This window comes from Diceros bicornis, chromosome X (genome assembly GCF_020826845.1).
Source record: "Diceros bicornis minor isolate mBicDic1 chromosome X, mDicBic1.mat.cur, whole genome shotgun sequence".
NCBI lineage: Eukaryota > Metazoa > Chordata > Mammalia > Perissodactyla > Rhinocerotidae > Diceros > Diceros bicornis.
Genome location: NC_080781.1, coordinates 70,812,645 through 70,826,827, shown reverse-complemented (window position 1 = coordinate 70,826,827; position 14,183 = coordinate 70,812,645). Strand labels below are relative to the sequence as shown.

Sequence of the window (14,183 nt, the reverse complement as noted above, 5' to 3'; positions counted from 1 at the left end):
TGTCATAAATGAGAAAGAGAGAGAGATATGAAGTTTATCTTGCCTAGGATCAAGTTTCACATAATGGCAGTTAGATTAGCATATACTGGTAGAATTATCTTTCTCCGCCTACAAATAGTCTAACTACTCTCAAGTCATAAAAATCACACAGAACTAAGCTGAAGAGAATATACTCCTTCCTGCTTCCCGTCTTAGAGCAGCTGGGTGATTTCCTGAGGATTCTGTTACTGGAGCTAAGGATAAAAGCTCATTTATACACACGACAACCTGCAAGTCTCCAGTTTCTATTCTTCCTCACTCCCTCTGCCTTCCCCTCCCCCACTTTGCACAAGAGAAGCAAAACTTAGGCATGCTTTAAACAGTTTGAAGACTAGTCTGAAAGAGGAAGAAGAATCTGTATACATTGGCTTGCATATGTGCCCTGCCCTTTCTTCTCTTGAAAATAGCAGCAACCCCTCTTTCCAAAGAAGACTGCCTAAAGAGCAGAAACTCTGTGAATGGAGTGGGCTTTCAGCACCATCCAGGGGATTCAGGTTCACTGTTAGCTCTCCAAGGAACGGGTAGATTGAATTTACTGAAGACTTGGAGCTTGCTTCTGAGAATGAATGCAGAAGGACCTTAAACTGTCAACCTTGAAGTTAGCAGGTAAGGAGATTCAGTGTTTCAACGCCAGGATCAAAACAGCATGTGGTAAAATTCTGCTGATGGCAGATTTTAGCAAATTCCTGGGAGTTTGGGTATAACTAGTCTGCCTTGCCTGCTTTAAATTAGGCTGTTACTGTGAATTCTTTCTGCTTTATTTATTGGCAAGAGATTTGATAATCTAATCAGTCTGTCAACAAGTATTGCTCAGTGCTTCTGCTAGGGGCTCAATGTGGCAAAATACAGAGGGGACCCTCCCCAAGCTTCCAGCACCTTTGCAATCAAGTCAGAAATGTAGGGCATATTTTAAAATCCTATTTTAAGGGCTCAATAGAGTTTCTTTCTCTGTAACGACAGTTTCCTTCAATATGGAAAGAAAATATATAGTGACTGACGAAGGTAAACCAAGCAGTGAAGAATGATCTGATATTTTCACTAGATAGTTTCACATTATCCCACTTTAGCCTCTCAACATCCTACAATTTAGACAGGGTAAGTGCTACTATCCTTGTTTTGCAAATAAGTAAATAGACTCAGAGAGGTTAAGAAAACTTCTGGAAACACACACAGAACTACAAATGGGTGAGTTCTGACTACAGACTGCAAATAGAAAGCTCTCATAACTATAAATTAAAATAAGAAAATTGCATGATCTATTTAGTAACTTAGACATATCTAACATAGACCAAGTTTACACAGAACCAACACTTTATACATTTTAATCAAAATCTTTGGCCAGGAGTATTCTTCTACTTAGCAGCAAAGAAGCTGTTTTCAAGGATAAACAAATGGGTTGGTGGGTTCCATCTCTAGCTAAAAACAAAAACAAAAAACCTTGAATTCAGTGGTTCTGGCTTCCAATGGTCTGTTTTGAAACCTAAAGAGAGGCCATGACACCATACAGTTATCAGGTGATTATTCAAAAACAAAATGTAACTAAATCTGGACTTGGGACACCATTGTATATCAAATATATTAATGAACTTTGTTTCTAGATAATTTTAAGTTTGTGGTATCTATTGCAGGAAGATTAAGTTTATTGTACCTATTACAATCACTCAAAAATATTTTCTGTTGTTGTTTCACAATTAATTGCCCAATTAGAACTAAAAGTTGTCTGTGTTTACATAGTAAATAAACAACCTCATGTACTATATTTACATCCATCCCCTTAACAAAAACTGCTCCCCAGGTCCCCATAATATTTAAATGAATACACTAGCCAGTCAGTTCCTGCAAATGAAATAAACCAGCCCAGGAGTGAACCCAAAATAGAGTGGTAGGTTAAAGAAACTTTGCAGATTAAGTCCAGTCTGAATCCAGCATCTCAATGTCTTCCTAGTCTAGAATCCTCAATTTCATTTTCTACTACCTTTTCCCTCCTATCCTTAGTCAAATTTTAATGTGTTTAGGAACTATTTATCTGGGATAAAAGTAAGATTCTTCCACGGTACAGAAAATTATAAATTTGCCTTTGCAGTATCACTGGCTCATGATAAGGGATTAAAGGGAGAGCACTGATCCTTAAGGTATATATCCAACCTTGTGGATTTGATGCCATGAAGGATAACTATCATAATTGCCCAGATAACATAGCTCTGTATGAACCTCTACTTTAATTCATTTTATTATCTCTTATGTTCTTATTAAAATATCTCAAATCTGTTGTAATCCAGTTAAACAAGTGTCAATTAAGCTTAATACAGTATGTGGCACAAAGTAAGGTAAAATGTAGCTCCTGCTCTTGGGGAATTTACAATGTTGGTGGGGATACAAGACATACACAACATAAAAATATGAGACAGTAAGCCAATGTTATGTTTTTAATGGCAAAGGAGCTTAGAGAAGAAAGATAGCAGTGAGCTGGGCTGAATGGAGAAGGCTTCACAGAGAGGATAAAATGAGATAGGCCTAAAAGAATATCTAGGATATGGGACCATGCTGAGCAAACTTTCTGTGCACATAGTAAGTGGTCGATATATGTTGTTTGAATTCAATTCTAGTGACAGAAATGATGTTAGAAATTTACTGTGTTAGAAGTAAGTTTGGCACCTGCAGGGTACACCGAGGAGCCTGATGTGGCTAGAGTAAAGCGATTGAACTGAGGGATAACAGTAAACAAATTTGGAAAGAAATTTAAGGCCAGATTATTATACATTGAATTCCAGGCACTTTTTAATAGGAAATCATATCAGCAAACTTTGAATAAGTGAGGACATGATGGAAAATCATTTTGAGTAGATGAATCTGGCAGAGTTTCATAGGCCTGACAAAATTTGGAGAAAACTGGAAACGGAGAGACCACTTAAAGAGTAGAAGTTAATGAAGCTCTCAACTACATTGGTGGCAGTGAAAATGGAATTGAGAGGAACTCAAGAGACATTTTAAAGGAATAATAAATGGAAGTTGGTGAGTGATTAGATACAGGCAGCATAGGAAAAGAATAAGTCAGAGCTGTATCTGAAATTTTGAACCTGTGGGATCTGGGCAGTGGTGCTACTACCTTACATTGAAATAGTTAAATTGGGGATGGAAGTGGGGAGTGTGGGAAATGATGAGTTCTGTTTTTGATCTATTGAGTTTGAGGAGATGGAGAAAATTCCAAGAAGCAATGTCTGATGGATGGCTGGAAATAATGGCCCTCAATGTGAGTGATGGGTAAGGGGTGGAGGCCGAAGTTAAATCCGGGGAGTGTGATAGCCAAGGCCGTGAGAATGGCTCAGCTAATAGAAAGCAAATCTAATCTAAGAGATGACCAAGGACTGACACTTATGCAGTGCTTACACTTTTGGGCAAGAGGAAGAGAAGAGGGTCCTGAGAAATAAGAGCCAAGAAATATAATTCTTCTTCTCACAAAATACCAAGAGTCTTGAGGGAAAGTATCAGGTTATTTATTCTTTTAAACCTCCCCTGCCCGACAATAACTAGCATAGTGCCTCATACACACCATGAGCACTAAAAAAATATTAAGTTATTCTAACACAAGCAAGCATGGAGATTTTCTGTTTCAAGCTATCTTCCGGTTTGAACTCTGTCATAAACTCTGCAACCTAACAGTGGCTGCTCTAAACTACCTTGCTGCATGGATTTCAATGAGAAAGAAACTGGGCCTGGATAACTGGGAGTTCATCCTAACTTTGCCTTTTAATCAGCTGTGTGTTCTCTAGCAAGTTACTGAACATCAGTATTTCTTGTTTTCCTCATGTGTCAAATGTAGTAATGAGCTTATAGGAATATTTTTCAGATCTGTTAAAATGATAAATATGAAAGCAACTTGAAAACAAAAAGCACCATCCAAAATAGTTCTGTTTAAAGTCCATTCCAGGAGAATAAAATACATAACAAAATCGGTTGCATGTGGAGAGAGAAGGGCCAGTTACTTTCTGCTCCCAAAACTACACCTCTAGACCAGGGGCCTCACTCTAAGATCAGCAATGTCATCCCTCCTAGACCCATCAGTAGGATCCAGCCTCTAGTTACCACTAACTCTACAATACCTGTGGAAGCCTCAATGTGAATTCTGAAAGGAATAAAAAATTTAAAGTAGTATTTAAGAAGTATTTCTGTGAAAACACTATCCACCTTTTTTCATTAGCTATTACTTCTATAAAGTCCATTGATTCTTAGAATTAAACGCTAAGGATCAAAATAATTTTTTACACTGAGTTCTGAATGTAACACAATATTCCACTACTCTGTCATAAAGCCACTTGTTCAACCACAGATTTGGTTATAATACAAATCATGGTCTCAGAATATATAGGTAGGTATAGTGCAGTGTCTCTCCCTAAAATACAAAAACCTAAAGTCATTTTTATCCCTTACACCGATGTTATTTGGGTTTCAGGCTACATGGTTATCTACATGGTATGATTTGAGAGCCAGTGAGGAGAAACTTTCCCAGTCCAATCAGGTATGAGCAATCTCCTGGGAAATGGATTCATACTAATCAATCCTACAAAAGAGATTCAGGAGTCAGAATGCCAATTTGTTGATTTGCGTTGAGGAAACATAACTGCTAATATGTCTGATAGATTCATAGCAGGTGGTGGCACATCCTCATCCTTACAGAAAAGGCAACAAAGGAAGTCATTTAACCTGATTAGATAAATCCAGACATCTTAAGTCCATGAATTCACGTTACAACACTGGTGCTAAAACATCGTCAACTGACAATTACTTTTGCCTTCAATTGAGAATTCTTCATAGGTTGGTAGAGAAGACCACTGTTTAAACATAAGTTGTGCATCACAAAACTCTTCTATCCTGCTTCCTCATTCCATTCCATCCCACTCCATCCCATCATGATCCCTCCCTTCTTTGTGCCCCACCAGTTTTTTGTTCCTGGATTTAGAGGGGAGTACACATGAGAAAAAAAGAGGAAGAAAAATCTTTAAATGTTTGGAAGAAGTTAGTTAGGGAGGGGCTCTGGTAGAAATAGAGGGAAAGAGACAAAACAGAAGAGTAAACATAGACCCTTGAGCTCTCAAACACAAATCTGATTTTCCTTTTGATGAATAAAATGTCATTGTCTTATTTTTTTTTATTTTCTTAGTGAGGAATATTGGTCCTGAGCTAACATCTGTTGCCAATCCTCCCCTTTTCGCTTGAGGAAGATTGTCCCTGAGCTAACATCTGTGCCAGTCTTCCTCTATTTTGTATGTGGGACACCACCACAGTATGGTTTGATGAGCCGCGTGTAGGTCCAAGCCTGGGATCCGAACCTGGGAACCCTGGGCCACCAAAGTGGAGCGCACAAACTGAACCACTATGCCACTGGGTCGGCCCCTCATTGTCTTATTTAGAGTGTTGTAGAATCAATATATCCCAAACATTTGAGCTCCTACTTAAATGTAGCTGATGGAAAAGGAAAAAGAGCTGAGATCTAGACTTAGAGTCCCCTGGCACATTCAAGCTTTCTATTTTTTTTTTTTTTCCATGAATCCCTTTTCCCTAAAAGGGAAAGAAAAATCCAGTTTGGAATCACATTTTGAGATGTCTAACATATAGGACTTGTTAATATATCTCATCTATTTCAGATTAACAGCTTTTGTTTTTACATAGGGTTGTCTTTGTGTTGTCATGGATTCAACACGGTAAGTGGAATTAAGCTAATAATAACAACACTCAAACATCTCTGACATGTCTTATGTATTTATGCCAAAATTCCTAGGAAGTTCAGGCCTCAAAAGACATTAAAAGCTTCTTTTCATGCCAAATTGTTTATCCTTTATGTTTAATCTGAATTTGAATTCTTATTTAAGACAAAGGCCTTCAATAAAAAGCAATTTCCTAGAGAACAATTATCTTGCCTCCAAGATCCAGGCATCTACATACATACCAAGAAGTTAGAGGCAGGCCTCGGAGTCAGCTGTGAGCAACAGCCTCAGAACTTAGGGGGATTCCAAGGTGCTGGTAATTAGACTTATACAGATATTCCTGGAAGGAGGTAGGCCCTCTAGTTAGTGCTTTACAAAAGGTTCAAAAGTATGTAAGCTATCTGTAACATATTTTTAGCACCCAGACTAAGGGTGGAACTATCCTCCCACTGTGCACTCCCACCCATACTCATACACTCCTCAAGATTTCTATTGCCATTTTGTGACCTGCATTTCCCTTCAGGTCAGTTCTTATGAATCATTTTATTCTGATTACAAAGGATAAAATATTTATGTCACAGTATTATGCAAAGGGTCACCCTGTGTCATTAGCTCTGAATGCCACAGTCCAAGTTCCTTTGGGGCTTGACGGTCTCCTGTGTTTGGAATCCAGCTATCTGAGAACAGAGTGGCCAAATTTGATGGACGTGATATTCTCACCTTAAGGATGAATAAGCTACTGGAAAGAAACATCTTAGAGCTGTCAGCAATGCAGTATCAACTCCCCTGTAGTTTCTTATACCAGTGAAAATGCTGCTAAGCATATCCCTGGAAATGCCAAGTAAAAAAGCTACTTATTGTGATAATAAGGCCACAGTGATGACAGGAGGATCTTTCTACTCCCCTCTCCAAGATCTTTTATTACCATGGAGGAAAGCCACTGGGATCATTAGTACAAGCCTGGTTGTTCATAGATTAAAACTGCGTGGTGGGGCCGGCCCCGTGGCTTAGCAGTGAAGTGCACACGCTCTGCTACTGGCGGGCCGGGGTCGGATCCCGGGTGCGCACCAACGCACCGCTTCTCCTGCCATGCTGAGGCCGCGTCCCACATACAGCAACTAGAAGGACGTGCAACTGTCTACTGGGGCTTTGGGGAAAAAAAGGAGGAGGATTGGCAATAGATGTTAGCTCAGGGCCGGTCTTCCTCAGCAAAAAGAGGAGGATTAGCATAGATGTTAGCTCAGGGCTGATCTTCCTCACAAAAAAAAAAAAAGCATGGAGGATGTTTAGCTTTACTCCAGTCAATCAATAACCAATCACTCAACAAACATTTATTGCACGTTTTTCTATGTGGAAAACATTGTGATAGGCTAGGCTTTGTGTTCATAGAACTTAAGGGAAAAAAGCCTGGACTTTCTTCTCCCATGATAGGGGAGTTCACAAGCTACCTAGGGAGACAAGATTCCTACACATTAAAAGATACAATACAAAGTAGCAGAATACTGACTGCCATATTAATGGTACAGACAATAAAAATAATACAAGTTCAAAGAAGAGAGATATGAGTGTAGGATGGGATGGTCAGGTGTCAGGATGTGAAACCTGAGCTGAGCCTAGTATGAATAGGAAAGAGAACCATAAACATTTACATTTGTATAGTGCTTTACAGTTTACAAAACATTCATATTTGCTGATTTTCCTATTTATTCATGTATCCAATTCAACAAACACCTGCTGTATCAAAAGATTAATAAAACATTGTTCCAGTTAATTAACTCGATGGGAGGAATCCCTTCAAATGTATACATATATCAAATCATCGCGTTGTACATTTTAAATATCTTACAATCAGGGCCGGCCCAGTGGCGCAAGCGGTTAAGTACGCGCTCTCCACTGCGGTGGCCAGGGGTTCGCCAGTTCAGATCCCGTGCACGCACCAACACACCGCTTGGCAAGCCATGCTGTGGTGGAGTCCCATATAAAGTGGAGGAAGATGGGCATGGATGTTAGCCCAGGGCCAGACTTCCTCAGCAAAAAGAGGAGGATTGGCAGATGTTGGCTCAGGGCCAATCTTCCTCACACACACACAAAAAATCTTACAATCTTATTTGTCAATTATATTTCAATAAAGCTGGGGAAAAAAAACATTGTCTCTCACCTCCCTGAGCTCAATATTAGGGGATGAACAGCACAACTAACTTTTTTCATTTGACAATAATAGGGTACATGGAGAAAATAGGAAAGAGCATTGGGGAGTTGACCAAATAAAAGTAGGGCCCCACTGAGCTGCATGCACCCTCATAAAAACTAAGTTTCCTGAATCTTGACACTGTTCAGCAAAAGTGAAGGAAGTATCTGCCTTAGAAGACTGAACCCTGAGTCCTAACCTCCCCCACTTCCTCTTCTGCTTTGGCCCTGCCCTCATTACCCCACCCCTGTTGGCAGTCCTCCAACACATGCAGATCATCTGATGCATGCTAGCGTTAACTAGAAAGGGAAAGGAAGTCTTGGGGAGACATTCAACTTAATAGAGTCATAAAACTACATCCAAATATTGACTTAATCTTTCAGTCCCTCCTGTTGGCTAAATTCAAAAACACCCATATCAGTCTCACTCAGACCTTATAGTCAAACACATCCTTAGCTCTTTGGATTTTCATCAACCTCTGACCTAGTCCACTTTTGAACTCTCCTTTAGCCCCACAAGACCACTTTTGCCTTTTCTGTTTTAAGCTCTTTGCCTTATGTTCCTTCCTAAATGTGTGGGTTCACCTGCCCTATCCCCTTTCCTTTCTTCTCCAGTGATTTGTAAAGTGTCCATTTATGAGTCATGGTCCCCTACACTCTTTGATTTTTCATGTTTCTTTTTAATAGACTCTACCCTCTTAGAGGTGTCCACATTTCACTTCCACTTTACACCATTATCTAAATTCCTGCACAATAGCACCTGCGTTTCCACACTGAAAATATGCTCCTCCCTCCACCTCCTAGACACCTACCTTGGAGAGTTAAACACTCTGTTACTCAAAAGCACAGTTACTCTTCCAAAGTTGCTCAATTAGGAGAGGAAGAGAGCAAAAATGAATAAAGTAGACTGACTGCCATTAATGGGCTCACCATCTAAATGGGTATGACAGACATGCAAGTAAAAAGAGTAATTACAGCACTGTAATAAATAAGATAAAAGAACCATGAACAAGGAAGCATTTGTAGAGAATGACAACTTCGACTTGAATCTTGAAATGTAAGTAGAAATTTGCCAAGTTCACCTCTTTGACCATGTAAGGCTGAAAAGGATGCATAGTTCAAGCATCTTCAAGTAGCCAAGGCATGATGAGGTAAGGATCCTGAACTAAGTTGGTAGAAGAAAGAGAGTCAGGAGATACAACAAAATGAAAATCAACAGAACTTAGAATTTACACATGAGGGATGAGGTCAGGGTAGTGTGGGATAAAATATGACTACCAGGTTCTGTGCCTGAGTGACTGGAAGACTATTAGTGTCAATGGGAAAAACAGAAAAGTCAATTGGAAAAGTTCATTTCGGACAGAAGATGATATATTTTTCTTTAAGCACGTTGAAATTGAGAAAAAGGCATGTAATCCAAGAAGAGTAACCTAATAGGCAGGTGAGTAGTTTGTGGCTGAGACAGAGACTTGAGTCATCCCCATGAAAGTGATCTTTTTAAACCATAGAAGTTGATAAATTCTCCAAGGGAAAGAGAGAAGCAAAGAACTGAACACCAAATATTTGCATTTCACAGATCTTGGCTGCACTGACAACCTCAATTGGCTATCTGAAAGTCTGTCATTGATGAAAGGGACACCAAAAGGAAGAGTGGGTTTTGGGGCAGCAGTGTGGTAGCAGAACTGGACTGATGGTTGTAATGCCTGGGTTCTAGTCCCAGCCCTGTTACTAGATATGTGCTCTTGAGCAAGTCATCACCATTCCATTCCCATCCCCAGGTTTCAGTTTTTTCACATGTAAAAGTCCATTGGAACATAATGCAAAGATCACTTCTAGCTGTAACTGGCACCTATTCTTGGAATAACAAAGGGCACGTTCTACTGACATGGGTCAATAATATAATTTTATTTAGAAAGAATGGCATAGAACCTCACTAGCCATTCATTATGTTCCTGTTGTGTATGAAAAGTGCTAGAAAAAAATGAGGAAGTACAAGGGGAAGTAAAATAGGAAAAAGAAAACATGAAGATATAATTCCTGCTTTCAAGGAACTTGCAATCTAGTTGAACCTCTTGGCCTCACTTTCAGCTGATCCACAGTAAATCACTCAGCTGTCAGACTTGCCTATCCCTTTAGTTGGATGAAAAACAAGTAGCTTAAATTTAGCTCTCACATAAAGTTGTACTTATTAATTTTTTGCTTTGGTAAAATGTTCTAAAAAAATTCCTGTTACTGTTTCAAGAGTTATACCAAAGAAAAAATAAGAAAGTAATATAAGAAATGAACTATACATCTAATGTGCCTCAATAAAGCAATTTTGAAATGAGTTAGTCTGATTCAACACATTTACTGGGCACCAAGTGTTGTGCTCCTTGCTAGGTTCTACAGAAATTATTCATATTAATTAGATCTGGTCTTTGTCCTCAAAAAAGTCTACAATTTATTAGTAAATATTAGGCAAAAATACAAATTATTATAAGAAAAAGTAAAAAGAAGAGGTAGAAACACAAAATTGAATTCTGTAATTGAACCATCGACCTCTGTGGCCAGCTGCTCTCCAGGATTCTAACATCCTGAGAATACTCTGTACTTCCCTCCTAATTCTTCCTTCCACCTTTCTACTAACCTTTCATCTAACCTTTCTACTAACCCTTCCTCACCGTGCCCTCTGGAACCCCCTTTTCATTATAAGTTCTCCTACATCCTAAACCTCTTCAAATAATTCTCCCACAACTTCCTTGCCCTAAGTGAAACATGGTCCTCCCCATAAAAAGGAAGCTGCTTATTTTTCTACAACCCAAGTACTGTGAGATCTAGAGTCTGTTGGATGTCTCCTGGCTCCCTGGTGCCACTTTAAACCATTAATTTTCTACCATAATGTATCTATACCACCTTCTAATCTTCCTTATTAATGTCATCATCTATTGAACTCCTAGTTATTTCTCCCTAATTCACCGAATATTTTGGCATTTGGCTTGCAGTCTTCCTTTCTACCCCAAATCCTGCCATTACCTTGCTAACTTCATCTTCCATGTAAACAACCCACCCAGTAAACTGACTTCAAATTTTCTTGACGACCTTATCTGCAACAATGTCCATTCACATTCCACCTCGGTTACTCATTCCATGGCCACACTTGGGGCCTTATTTATTATCACACAACTAAAATCTTAAACACCATGTACCACACTCTGACCATAAGATTCTAGACTTTGTGTTCTCTCACTCCCTTATTGTCACTACACCAGTTGTTAAATCTAAGTGAATCTACCAGTCCCTCGGTCTCTCCCTTTTCTCTCAATTTGTTAAACTTCTTCATGGTTTCACTTTTAAGCATTCTTTTGGTAGCATTTGCAACTTCCTCACCACACTGTCCTTCTATAACATTTGATCTATGACCCCAACCTTGGATCAATTTAAGTATTTGCATTTTTTCTCTCCTACACTCAGACTACTGATCTCTACTGGAATAAATCACACAATTGTGTAGACTGGGACCATTAAAAATTCACACTCTACAACCTCAGTTGGGCCTTCAGTCCTTTCGTGGTCATATTTCACTCTCACTCTCCAGAACCACCATTCAAATCTTCACCAGTTTTCAGAAGACCTAAACCCAAGTGCAGCCTTCTTTTTCTCAACAGACCACATTGTCTCTTACTTTGCCAAGAAAGTTAAGCCTCTCAGGGATGAGCAACCTCTATCTTTGTTGCTCCACTTCCTCTTTCCGTTACATGTCAGTATTTTTTCTCAATCTGCACCCTCTAGTGGCTTTCTGTTCTCTAGAGGATAAACTCAAATTCTCTAGAATTGTACACAAGACCCTTCATGATCTAGTTCTTGCATTTCTTTCCAAACTATTTTCTAACTTTTAAACCCCATAGTCCAATCACATACAGATACATACACCCAAACAGGCACACCTGCACACACATGTACCCTTCTTCTTATACTTCATCTCTATCACACTGTTAGCTGTTCCCTAAATATGCCAGGCTATTTCACACCTCCAAGCTGTTGCTTATTCTACTTTCTACCCTGGCCTAGAATGCTCTTCTCCACCTGTAATACCCTTCTATCTTTTATGAAGCCTTTACTAACATACACACACCATTTACTATTCCCTATATTCTCCATATCCTTTGTACTTCTATTGCAGCAGCTGTAATGGTGTAGTGAATTAATTTGTTAACATATCTGTGTCTCCTTCTAGTAGAGTGTAAGCCTTCATGGGCAGGGCTTTTGTCTTATTTTCCAAAGGATCTAGAACAGAATTAATACATAGTGAGTAACCAATACATCCCTTTTAATATAACTAGCATATAACAGTAGTACAGAGGATCAGGAAAGTTTTTATGGAGAAGGTGATGTAAAAATTGTCTTAAAGATGATTATAATTAAATCTGATGGTAATGAGGAAAAAGGGCATTTCAGATGGGAAAATGGCCTGAGCAAAGGAAAAGAGACCAAATAAGGGATGGAACTGGTCTTAAGGTCACATTTGTATAATATACATATAGTAAACCATGGAAAAGTGACTCTAGAAGATTAGGATAGAATATTATTGTAGTCTTGAATGGTGCTTCAAGCTTAACTTAATAGCCCACTGGAGACCTTTGAAAGGGAAGTAATATAATTAGAATTGTGCTTTAATATGAATAATCCAGCATAAATGATAAGGACAGACCGAAAAGAAGAGAAATAAGAAAATTAAAAAGAAAGTTGTAATTTCTAGTATTCAGTAAACAGTACTCCCATATTATAACCAAAGGGAAAGCAAAGCAATGGATCAACTCTTGGCTTGTACACAGTCCTCTGCACAACAGTTTGTTCAACCATCATGATTTGTACCAGTATATGAGTTTGTTTTATGTCAGTATTTAGTGAGAGGCCTTGTGGAATCTGAAACTTTACAGTATGGTGTAGTGAAAATAGCACTGGACTGTGAGTCAGGCATCCTGGCTCTGCCACTAATTCTGTGTGTTACTTTCAGCAGTCATTTTATCTTTCTGGGTCATTAAGGGAGTGGGGTTGGATTAGATGTTTTCTTTTTTTTTTTTTTTTGTGAGGAAGATCAGCCCTGAGCTAACATCCATGCTAATCCTCCTCTTTTTGCTGAGGAAGACCAGCTCTGAGCTAACATCTATTGCCAATCCTCCTCCTTTTTTTTTCCCCCAAAGCCCCAATAGATAGTTGTGTGTCATAATTGCACATCCTTCTAGTGGCTGTATGTGGGACCCTGCCTCAGCATGGCCGGAGAAGCAGTGTGTCAGTGCGTGCCCAGGATCCGAACCCAGGCCGCCAGTATTGGAGCGTGCGCACTTAACCGCTAAGCCACAGGGCTGGCCTGGATTAGATGTTTTCTAAGTGCTCTTCTGGCTCTAACATTCCATAAAATTCCTTAGGTTATTCAATCCCAGAGATTTTCTAGCCACTTCTGGAAGCTTCCTTCAACAGAGTAGCTCTGTTTAAGTATTGTTTTCAGTATCCTGACACATACTACCTTTTTATTGACTTGTTCACAGTGACCTGGTTCATCTCCCAGTTGTGTTGGAACATAGCTCTCATCCCTTCTCTTATGACTCATTCTGTGATCATGTCTGGTCTCAAATCCTCATGAAAGCCTGAACACCAGGACACTGCTAAGTTACTCTTTGTCCTGCTGTTTCTTGTTGTAAAGAATGCCCAGGTAGCACTGGTAGAATATTTCAAATAATTGAATCCATCTTAGAGAAGCAAATTTGATATTATGCTAACAGATTTACAGTAACAGAAGGGACTCTGAGAAGCAATTTGGTATAATCTAGTGGGATGAAATTTATACTTTCTCCTATAGGTAATCAGGAGATTCTGAGGAGGGAGAAGGTATGATCAAAGTGGTGTTCTGTCAGGACTACCTCCTCACTGCTGATTTATGAACAAATTGAAGCTTGCTTTCCATGCTTACACCTAGTTTGTTCTTTCTTTCTTTTTAGCTCTACTTGCAACAAAGCAGTACGTTTTCTGACTGGTATTTAACAAACTATACAAACTTACTGGGCATTCACCTTAGTTACATCTCCCAGCTCATTTAATTTTTAAGTTATTCAGAATTCTAACTCTTATCCACCAGTTGGTAACATTTGCATAAAATGATTGTTTTCTTGCCTATTATCAAGGATTTTAATAACAATGGTAGGCCAAGGCCAATCCTGTGAGATATGGCTACATCAGTCCCAGACAAACACTGATTAGTTATCATTCTCAAGCATAATC

General features: G+C 39.1%; 1 protein-coding gene across 1 annotated transcript in view; it reads left to right on the top strand.

Moving 5' to 3' along the window:
* Positions 1-365: 365 nt before the first annotated feature.
* The window catches only part of CYSLTR1 (cysteinyl leukotriene receptor 1), a 29,130-nt gene continuing 15,312 nt past the window's right edge, over positions 366-14,183 (top strand). The window contains exon 1 of the mRNA XM_058536238.1: positions 366-645. The gene's annotated coding sequence lies outside the window, so the exon portion shown is untranslated. The remainder of the gene's footprint in view (positions 646-14,183) is intronic.